Source organism: Sebastes fasciatus, chromosome 22 (assembly GCF_043250625.1).
Source record: "Sebastes fasciatus isolate fSebFas1 chromosome 22, fSebFas1.pri, whole genome shotgun sequence".
NCBI lineage: Eukaryota > Metazoa > Chordata > Actinopteri > Perciformes > Sebastidae > Sebastes > Sebastes fasciatus.
Genome location: NC_133816.1, coordinates 13,113,320 through 13,124,486, shown reverse-complemented (window position 1 = coordinate 13,124,486; position 11,167 = coordinate 13,113,320). Strand labels below are relative to the sequence as shown.

The window sequence follows — 11,167 nt, the reverse complement described above, 5'->3', positions numbered from 1 at the left end:
TATTTTTTATCCTATTATCCTGTTGATATTGGAGTTGATTGTGGCTTTAAAAGTGGTATGTTTCTTTTTTAATAATATTTGTTTAAATTAATGTAATTCATTTTGTTAAAGTTACTATTGATGGTCTATTATATTAAGACTTTAAGAACTTTAAACATGAACTATCTGCCTTTAAACATGCACTATCTGCCTTTAAACATGCACTATCTGCAACATCTTGGACTCTAACCACTGACGCACTTTACACTTACTTTACACTATACCTCCTATATACCACTTTATAGACTGCACATATGCACATATTACATTTATTTATTGCACATTCTACATTTATTTATTGACGGACTGTATACACTATGTTCACCCTTTCACTCTGTATCTTTTATATCTCTATTATTGTTTTTATAATTTTTGTATACCTTTATATCTCTCCTGTGTTTCACTCTGTTTGCTGATGTTGCTGCTTTGACACCTGAATTTCCCTCCAGGGATTAATAAAGGTTCATCTTATTTTATCTTATCTTATTTTATATCGTCCTTTATGGAGTTATAATAATATTCCTAAAGGGAATTAAGGATTGATATACACCCTTATTTTTTATTATATTCCTAATTGACCAAAGTGGGTTTTATTGTTAAAGTTATAGATATAGATATTTCAGTGGTATAAGATGATTTGGATGTGAGTGTGTCGGAGTCAGAGAGGCGGTATAGGGAGGAGGGGGACACACACACACACACACACACACAGACACAGACACAGTGTCTCTGCTGTGACTGTGTCTCACTTCAGATGCTCAGACTCAGAGAATTAAAAATGCGCTCCTCCGCCTTGTCACCACTGTTGTGCGCATTTCCTTGACGAGCCCGTGTTCCCACAGCATGGTGCTCGGACTCAGTGGCTCGAGTCTTCATACATAACCATTATACAGGTCTACCGGACGCGTAATTAACGCAGCAGAACACACAGACGCACCGCACCGCACCGCACCGCACCGCACCTGTTACCACCTTCACAGAGAGAAGGTAAGTTATTTCTGACGATTATTTTTTTGGAGAGAGGTTGTAATGCTTTTAAAAAAAAAAAAAAAATCCTGAGTTCCTGGAGAGTTGGCACACGCAAGGCTGTGCTGTGCTGCAGGCGCTTCTGTATCTGTATTAATATTTTTTCCTTCCTCCCTTTTGAAGGTCTCTCTCAATTCTTCAAGTTCAAAAGCGCGTTGGCGTGTGTTGTTTAACGTAGTTTCCGGTCGGCATGCAGGGGACGTCTTGGTAAACAATGCTGCTTTGATGATTCATGCATTATTATGTGTGTCCCTTTGGCACATCCGAGTTCTCTGCACTCTGCCAATTAATCAATTAGAGGGACCCATTGTAATGGCGGTGCCAGTCAGGCAGGCTCAGCGCAGCCAAAACTACATTTTAATTATACGTTTTTCTAATTGTTTCAGAGTGGCATTGAAGAAATTCTGCCAGCCACAGGTTTGTGCTCCTGTTGTTCTCCAAACCTGATCTTTCTTGTGAGGATTTTTGGAAACATCTGAAGCCTTTAAAGTTTGATTCTTTGCACGCTTTAGCAGAAGTTTTACCTGCAGCTGATGTTTCAGCCTGAATTCAGAACTAAAATCTGCTTTTTTACAGCAAACTAACGTCATATGCACGGTTTTTGACCGAGCTTGCAGAAGTTCAGTTAGTCTTACCCACAGCTGATGTTTTCAACCTGAATCCTGCACCCATGAGAACTAAAAATCAGCTTTTTTTTACAGCAAACTAAGCACGTTTTTTGACCGAGCTTGCAGAAGTTCAGTCAGTCTTACCCCGCAGCTGATGTTTCAACCTGAATCCTGCACCCATGAGCACTAAAATCTGTCATTTATGCACCTGTATTTTAGCCGAGCTGCACCTTTTCACCAGCCATTAACAATGCTCAATCAGCCACTCAGACTTTTATATTTTGGAGTGTCTTGATCTCCTGTCTCCCCTCTGAGGGCAAAGTGAATATAATCTCACACCATTGGACTGTTACATAACTTTTAAAAAACTGAAGTGCCATCCTGCCTGCGTAGGAGTGGATGTGATGTTCCCACTTCCTGGCTGTTGTTTTGCTCGTTAATTCGGAGAGGCACATTACTGTAAGTGGCGTTTTGTGACTTAACATGACTGCTGATTTTGGGGTGGCTTTTTTTTTTATGCAGATGAGGCCCTGAAGCAGGACTGATTGCTGTGATTATGTAGCCTACCTAAATGAAGTCTGTGATTGTTGAATGTTAATTTTGAAGATGGCATGACCAAATGTGTGTGTGTGTGCGTATTTGTATTTATGTGTGTGTCTGTAGGGGGGCTGCATTCTGCCCTGTGTTGTGTAGGAGGGGTGCGATCGCAATGTGCCCGAGCATGACGCTCGGAGCTTTTGGACAGAGTTCAGTACTTCGCTGAGCAGTCTGTCCTCCGTGCTGGAAGTGGTGCGCAGACAGACACGTTACAGTAGCCTGACTCATGTATAATATGGCAGGCTTCCCCCATCGCTGCTACAGGGATTGTGTCATCATCATCATACAACACAACGCGCAGGAACCAGAGATGGAAAGAAGCAAATGTCCACCATTTTGAAAAATCTGGCATATAAAAATGATGGCTGGCATGCAAGAAAAACTTCAGTTACAGCACTGTAGATGATAACTACTCTATTATTATAAACACTGACCAGTCACATCAACAGTTTCAATAGTTAAACCTGCAGTAGGCAGAATGTTTTTGGCATCATTGGGCAAAGATTCCATAATAACCTTTCAGCATATTGTAATTCAAGTGTTCAGAGAAAAAACTAGACTTCTGCACCTCCTCATGGCTCTGTTTTCAGACTTTAAGAAATCTAGTCTGTGACGGCTTTGGCCAATCACAGGTCATTTCAGAGAGAGAGCGTTCCCATTGGCTGTTCATTCAATGGAGGCAACTGTCAATCACTCGCAAACTCCGATCAAACGGTCAAACTAGGCAGCGCTGATCAAATATGAATCAATATTCTGTTACTGTAAGGCTTATTTCTCACCTCAAATGTTTTTAAATACATCTTGTAGTGTACTGTTTAGCTGTAAAATGAGAAAGTTTGCTCCGGCTGGTTGGCGGTGCTTGGTATTTCCTCAACTGATCCCAAATTTTCTCATGTTACAGCTTAAAGGACTATTTGTAACTTTCAGAAATGCTTGTTAACAGCGACACCTGTGGCCGTGAAATCAACGAAAGTCAGCTTCGGGCTCGCGCTTGCTCGCTCTCAATATACCTGAACAAGCATCACTCAAAACAGTGAGGCGACACACGTCAGCTAAAAGCACAATATCACTCTATATTTCAGCTGCTTGGCAGTAATGTTAGCTGACCAGACGAAGGTCTCTCCATGAACATGATTTAGATCTGATCCTAGTGTTGGCTTTTCCTGCCTAAGTGCAGGCTGATGCAGCGGGGCTCTCCAGCGTGTCTCCCTGCTCTCTCCGCCCGCAGCCGGAGAGAGCAGAGGAGACACCGGCACCCGGTCGGTAACGAGAAGACAACGTAACTCTCTGCACAGCTCCATCACTTCACAAGACACGGAAAACCTCTGTTGGTCTGGAGGAGCTGCAGCAGTTATTTCTGCACAAACGTCCCCTGTGCATTCACTAGATATTCTCAGAGCTAAACTAACTCTTCTGCAGTGTTTAGTGACATTTATACGCTTACAAAGTTACAAACAGTCCCTTTAATAGTACACTACACAATGTTTTCGAAAATGTTTGAGGCGAGAGATAGGCATTAACGTAACATAATATTGATTCATATTTGATCAGCGCTGCCTAGTTTGACCGTTTGATCGGAGTTCACGTGTGACTGACAGCTGCTCAGAGACGGCAGGCTCCAGCTCGGCTCTGATTGGTTGTTTTCCTCTGGTCATTAAGAGCACTGGAGGACACAGAGGCACATGATTTTTTTCAGATTACCTGTCTCATGCACTACTGTCAGGATATAGTGCTTGTTTTATAAAAAATAATTTTTTTAAATCATATTTGCCCCAATCCTAGCCACTGCAGCTTTAAGTTATATTACATTATCTTATTACTGAAAACTGCTTATCTAAGACCGTCTCAAGAAGAGTAAAGAGCACTCTGTTGACCTAAAATTAAAATTGACTTCAAAGGTATAGTGTGTAGAATTTGGTGGCATCTGGTGGTGAGGTTGCAGATTGCAACCAACTGAAATGCTAATGTAGAGTTGGACAAACTTTGAAGTTTTCTGTGTGTTTGTGAATTACAGATAAGCAATTGTGAAGCATAAACTAAAAGTTGTAATTCTTAAGATTTCACACCTGGTTGATTTAGAATTTCTATTTGAGTGAAAACAATGGAAATGTGCTCAGAGTTTTGCAGTCTGGAGTCTTGTTGTTGACACATGAGCCTTGAAATAGAATAGAAAAAATGTATTTCTTTGTACACGAGCTTCAGGTTTCCAGAACTGTGTGCATATTTCCATTTTATTTTTTCCGGAAATGTCACCACAGACACCCATTTCATAATACTGCAAATATGTAAATATTGCAATACTTTAATCAGTGGGCCATAGGCTTAACCACCATTGTGTTACCTCATATGGCTATAGATAACAGACATTTATTTAAATTAAAATCTTTGGGATTGCCACATAAATTACAAAATAATATTTCCTTGGTAAAGAATTGTTAAGAATCTCAGTTATTAATAATTTGAATGGACACTTACACAAACTAAAAAATTGTTTTCCATTGTCCTAATTTGTACCCAATGACATCTGGGAAATTGGGAAGTTTAAGGTAAACTAGTCTTTTATGCCATATTGTTGTATTCAGATTATATTTAATGCCCCCTCATCCTTCATTTACAGTCATGTAAGTTTGATGTTTGTCTGTTACATTTAACGTCCTGTCTACACAGGGCGCCCACGCAAAAGAGAGTGAACTGCACTAATTGGACCACCCTCTATGAATAAAGGTTGAATGAAAAATCCCCTAATAATTAAAAGTTACATACTAGAAAGGATAATTTCCAGGAATAATTAAGGGACCTGTAAACCTGTAAAACAAAGCATAACGTTTGGTTATTGTACCTCCTTTCCACCATCCCTTATCTCACGCCTACCACAGCATAAATGTAAACCATCAACAACTAAACTTCAACACACATAAGAAATGACATCACTACTATAGATGTGATCCCAGCCACACCACTGATAAAGTGATAGTGAAGTGATCCAATGTTAGTTTAGGTTGGAGAAAAAAATACACCTTCTGATTTTGTTCCAATACGCATCACCAATACTCCTCCGCAGCTCACTGTTGATGTTTTGTAGCTTAACAGAATTTACTTTTTACTTTCCACACATCAACACTTTTGAGTACTGTGACTAAATCACGTGTGTCTCTGTTGTCCAAATTAACTTAAAACACTTGTTTTATGGAGGTATGTTTCTCTATCAGAGTGGTATTTTGGTGAGGCTTATTTTGTGTTTTTTCTTAGGCACTTCTGGTGGACAAATGCTCCAATATGGACGGTATATTTCTTTCAGAAAAGATTTGAAAAACATAAAAAAAGGGTTAATAAAAGAGCAGATTTTGAAAAAGAAGAGGTCTGACTAAGCACCATCCCTCCCTCGCTCCCCGGCCGCTTCAGAGAGAGTACAGTACAATATTAATTCAGGCTTTTGTCCTCTTGTGGTCACTCTAACACAATCTGAAAATGGAGGATGAAAGTGATCCCTCATTGTCATTGTCAAAGCTACGCTCAGGAGATTCATGCGAGGGTGTAGACAGCCTTGAGAGGCATTGAAAAGGAAATAAAGTCCAAATGTTAGGTGCTTAGGAAGACGCATTTAATGGTTAAAATAAGTAAATTGCTAAATGTTTTGTCTGTTTACCCATTGTCCTGTCACGTCTTTGGTTTTTAAGTGATCTTATCTGATTTACAGAAAATAAATCCTTGAGCCCAAAGACATTAAACTGGGTCTCGAAAGTCCCGAATGCCTCGGACACCTGTGCTGCCCTTGATTTTGTAAAATATCTACTTCAAACATCCCCAGCAAAACTTCAAAAAGCACGAGGTATTATTCACACTCACTTATGGAAAACCTCTGACATTACAGTCCTTTACAAAAATAATGTTTTATACAAAGTGCTCCTCATGCCGACCCGTCATTAGTCACACTGTGACTCACATCCAGGGGTCAAAACAGACTAGGAACAGCAGGTTATGTGATGTTAAAAAATCTTTTTTAAGTGCATTAATTCATTATTTTTAGTCCTAAGAAATATTTACATCCCTCTGTCAATTTATTTCTTAAAAATGTGAATGTTTTTCCAAGCAACTCCGGCTGGTATTCAGTATTAAAATAAGTGTGAAAACTCTGTCAGCAAGGTGAGACTGTTGCAGTTGTTTTGTCTTTTGAGAAGTGACAGTATCAAGTGACAGCATCTTGGAAAAAAGTTGTTTTTCTCAGTTTTCACAGGAGACAAGTGGATAGATTGGAACTAGATTGTTATTCTGGCAAGTTTACCCGGCTTATCGTGAGAAAAATTCAATTTCAAAACTCAATGCTAGATTGGATGACCTGTTCAAATGGACAGATTTGGCATTGCAAGACTTGACTTGGACTTGCAAAACATTTCTTGTGAGCATCTCTGCTTTTTAGTTAATGAAAGCATACTTTGTATACTCTAACTTATAGTACTTAGCCAATGATTTATGTATTACATAAAGAGACTTGCCCCTTTTGCTATTTGACTTGATGATTTGTGATAAAATTTTAAAAAATAATAATAAAATGTGTTGTTCTCGCATGCCTCCACAGTGAACGGATAATCCAAAAACTTGATGAATTTAAGTAAATTCATATCAAAACATACTTTTACAAACTCTCACACACTTTAATAGGCTACTCTATCAAAAAGTAAGCACAACTACAAGCCACGTATTCTTTTTTGTAGGCCTATAAGGCAAGGATACTTAATTATACTTTTCTTAAGTATAACTTGATCAAAAGATTAAGTAAGTAGGCTTATTAGCCAAGTATACTTAGACTTTTCTGTATACTTGTCAGTATGAGCCAAGTATACTTAGACTTTTAAGTATATTTGCCAGTATAAGCCAAGTATACTTAGATTTTTAAGTATACTTGTCAGTATAAGCCAAGTATACTTACTTTTAAGTATACTTGTCAGTATAAGCCAAGTACACTTAAGTATACTTTTGTTAAGTATATCTCTGCTAAGTACATAAAAAGTAAACTGAAAGTATAATCTCTTATTTTAAGTTCAAAAGAAGTATGCTAATAGCACACTTGAATAAACTTCATTTTAGTAAGGGAAGTCAAGTGCAAACTCAAAAGCATGGTGAGAAAAAGAAACCTTCATTATTAATAAATATTCATAAGTCATTAAGTAGTTAAATAATAAAACAAACATCAATTAAAAATGTAATCACTCACCAATCATCCATTATGCACCCATATCACCACAACAGGTGTTGATTAGACCTCTTCTTAAGACTGTAAAGACTGTCATTGACTGACAGGTTCCTCACTCTCCTGTTAGTTTTATTGCACCTGTTAAGGCAGGAAAATGTACGCTGTTTGTATTGTTATTGGTTCATAGACTTTGGTGATATAATATCATGTAATTCCCAGTATAGCTGCATTCAGCTTCACCCTGAGCAGAGGTCTAATTAGCCAGAATGATTGAAAACACCTGTGTGGGTGTGCAGGGCCTTTACAACTTTGTCATCAATTACAATTTAAACACTTATAAATGATCCCACTAATGAAAACAAGGGCTGACCAAAGCATTTATTTGTCCCCTCTCCCACCCACCCTTTCCCATTTTAATAGATAGGTAGATAGATAGATAGATAGATAGATAACTTTATTAATCCCGAGGGAAATTCATGTTTCCAGCATCACAGTTCCATAGTGCAAAACATGTTAGTAAAAAGGCAGTAAAAAAGTTAGTAGTGCAAAGTACAAAAAAATATACCACATATAAAAATACAAGTAGATGAAGAAAACTGTTAAAACTGAATATAGTGCAGGGTAACAGCTGTGATACACGACTATTAAAAAAGGGAATATAGTGCAGAAGAGACTGTTAAAAATGAGTATAGATTTAATATTAAGTAAGTATTAAAACTATTTTAAAATTAAAATGCCACTAAAATAAAATAAATTATCCTTATAAAAAGAAATATATCTATTTGATAGTAAATTTCTTTCATATCAAAACTATGTATTTTATTACATGCAATGACAGACTTGGACCACCTGGGGGCAGCAGCTGTAAACACTATAGTAAACACTACATTGAGTTAATGTGACTACCGTGTTGTGCTAACACTTGCTTACAGTATTTACACTATTTTATATCTATGATTTAGCTACACGCCCAGCTGTTAACGTTACGGAGCAACATTATCATTCATATGGAGTCGTGTTTGTGGCCACCTGGCGAATGCAAGTCCAATGTTTACTCTCTTTTTCCTCTGTGTTTGGTCTCCTCCAACTCCTGAGGGAACGCTCTTTAGCGGCAATCTTAAATGCTACACTTTGTCGCTTGGTTGTTGCTAACTTTGCCGTTTGGTGCGGAAAACGTAGCGTACAGAGCTTTTTGCTAATAACCGCTGTTAAGGGTGGTAAGAGTGACCCTAAATAATGTCTAAAATTACTTCTAGGTGGCACAAAATACAGAAATGTTGCTTCACCGTTCATAATTCATATCAAAATTAAAATAGAAAGAATATACAAATAATCAGAAACAGGTTGATTGTTTTATAGTTTATTTATTATGTTTGTTTAAATTAAATCAATAAAAAAAAGCTCTGTGCCGCGTTTAAAAGCAAAGTTTAATACTATATGAGATAAAAATGTACTTAGGCTTTTCTGTATACTTGTCAGTATGAGCCAAGTATACTTAGTATTTTAAGTATACTTTTCAGTATGAGCCAAGTATACTTAGTGTTTTAAGTATACTTGTCAGTATGAGCCAAGTATACTTTAACTTTTAAGTATATGTGTCAGTATAAGTCAAGTATACTTAGACTTTTAAGTATACTTGTCAGTATGAGCCAAGTATACTTAGACTTTTAAGTATACTTGTCAGTATGAGCCAAGTATACTTAGAGTTTTAAGTATACTTGTCAGTATGAGCCAAGTATACTTGAACTTTTCTGTATACTTGTCAGTATAAGCCAAGTATACTTAAACTTTTAAGTATGCTTGTCAGTATAAGCCAAGTATACTTAGACTTTTAAGTATGCTTGTCAGTATGAGCCAAGTATACTTAGACTTTTAAGTATGCTTGTCAGTATGAGCCAAGTATACCTAAGTATACTTTAACTTTTCTGTATACTTGTCAGTATAAGCCAAGTAAACTTAGACTTTTAAGTATATTTGTCAGTATGAGCCAAGTATGCTTAAGTATACTTTTGTTAAGTATATCTCTGCTAAGTACATAAAAAGTAAACTGAAAGTATACTCTCTTATTTTAAGTTCAAAAGAAGTATGCCAATAGCACACTTGAATAAACTTAATTTTAAAGTTTAATACTAATATGAGATAAAAATGAACTGAGGGTAGGGCTGTGCGATAACTCGATATTCACATAACAGTAGAACACGGATACTTGCTTTGAAAATCAGTTTGATTATTTTATATTTTGTACATCCTTTCCATATTGTGGTACAGTTTATATCAAATATCACCCAGCACTAACTGAGGGCTTCACACTTGTAATTTGCTCGTCTTGTGTTATTTGCTTCAGAGCATCTCTGACAAAAGAGGGGTATTATGTGAATGATTTTATGAGTTCAGAGTGTTAAGAGCTCTGTAGAAGTATGAGACAGTTTAAAGATTTTATGACGTCATGATGGATACGCTATAGCTCCTCTCTCTGTCTTTTACTCACACACACACCACTGGTCTGACAGACTTATTTGTGATAATGCTCCTTCTGAATCACCGCACCAGATATATGCTTCTAAAATTATGAATATTCACAGTTATGCTAACAGGCCATCTTCTCTCCTGCGGCCCCAAGTGTTACTTCTGACTCACGCCAATGCCTTTGTACAACTTCGTCACACACACTCTGTAAAACACAGCTCTCACTTCCTTGTCACTGGCCCCGAGTGCCATCGCTACGGCGCGTTTGATGCAGCAGGCATCAAAACGGACACCTGTCATCAGTCAGCAGGCCCCCGTGCCCACTGTTGCCCCCTGTGGATACTTATAGCCCACTGCAATTATGTTGTTCCATTAGTCATCCTACGCATGCACTGATGGGCTGCTGGCTATACTTAGCCAACGTCATGGTCACTCTTGTGCAAAATAAGAGATTTACAGTCTGATGCTTGTGGTTGGCGTCAAACACGATGAATAGATATGAATAATAATGACACAGAACATTGTTTTGTTGCGTTTCAGACAAAGTTTGAATCATTTCTTCATTTATTTTTTATCTATCTACCTGTATATAGAGAGTTTAAGTGTTGAAGTGAACAGTTTATCCATCGGCCCAGTACTGTGTGGCTTCTCTGCTGGCTGCCGAGCAACCTCACAGCGATAACAAAACTCAAGGAAGTTACTAGGGCTGCATAATATGTCGTTGTTGTTGTTTTTTTACTGTCATCGCAATGTCAACTTGCGCAATAAACATATCGCAGAAGACTGCGATGTTGCACTCCAAATTATTTATTTAGTTGAAAGAGAGAATCAGTAGAAAACGGCACTTTAAAATGTAACTTATCCTTTTTTATTGGTACCTTTTGTGTTCAGTTCAGTGTTCAATTTGTGATAAAAGATCAAATTTCCTTTAATTTTTTTAAATCAACAAGCAATTTGTTGCATTTTAGCAGTATACTGAAAGCAGACAGTAACCGAGTACACTTTAATATCTCTTCATATGTCGCAAGTAATATTGTTTTTGCAATATCCAACAACGTTATTGCATATTTTCTCATTTTGTGCAGCCCTAGAAGTTACTGCGCTCAGCTGTTGTTTGGTACAGTTATAGCATATAACTCCCAGTGAAATCACAAATTGTAATTTTTACATTTCTGACAAGATACAAGTTACAACAGCATGTTAACTAATAACTAATGTAGACTTTTTTTTCTTAAACAAT

General features: G+C 37.4%; 1 protein-coding gene across 1 annotated transcript in view; it reads left to right on the top strand.

Moving 5' to 3' along the window:
• The first annotated feature begins 731 nt into the window (after nucleotides 1-731).
• The window catches only part of rin1b (Ras and Rab interactor 1b), a 37,622-nt gene continuing 27,186 nt past the window's right edge, over nucleotides 732-11,167 (top strand). Inside the window, exon 1 of the mRNA XM_074623024.1 lies at nucleotides 732-1,026. The gene's annotated coding sequence lies outside the window, so the exon portion shown is untranslated. The remainder of the gene's footprint in view (nucleotides 1,027-11,167) is intronic.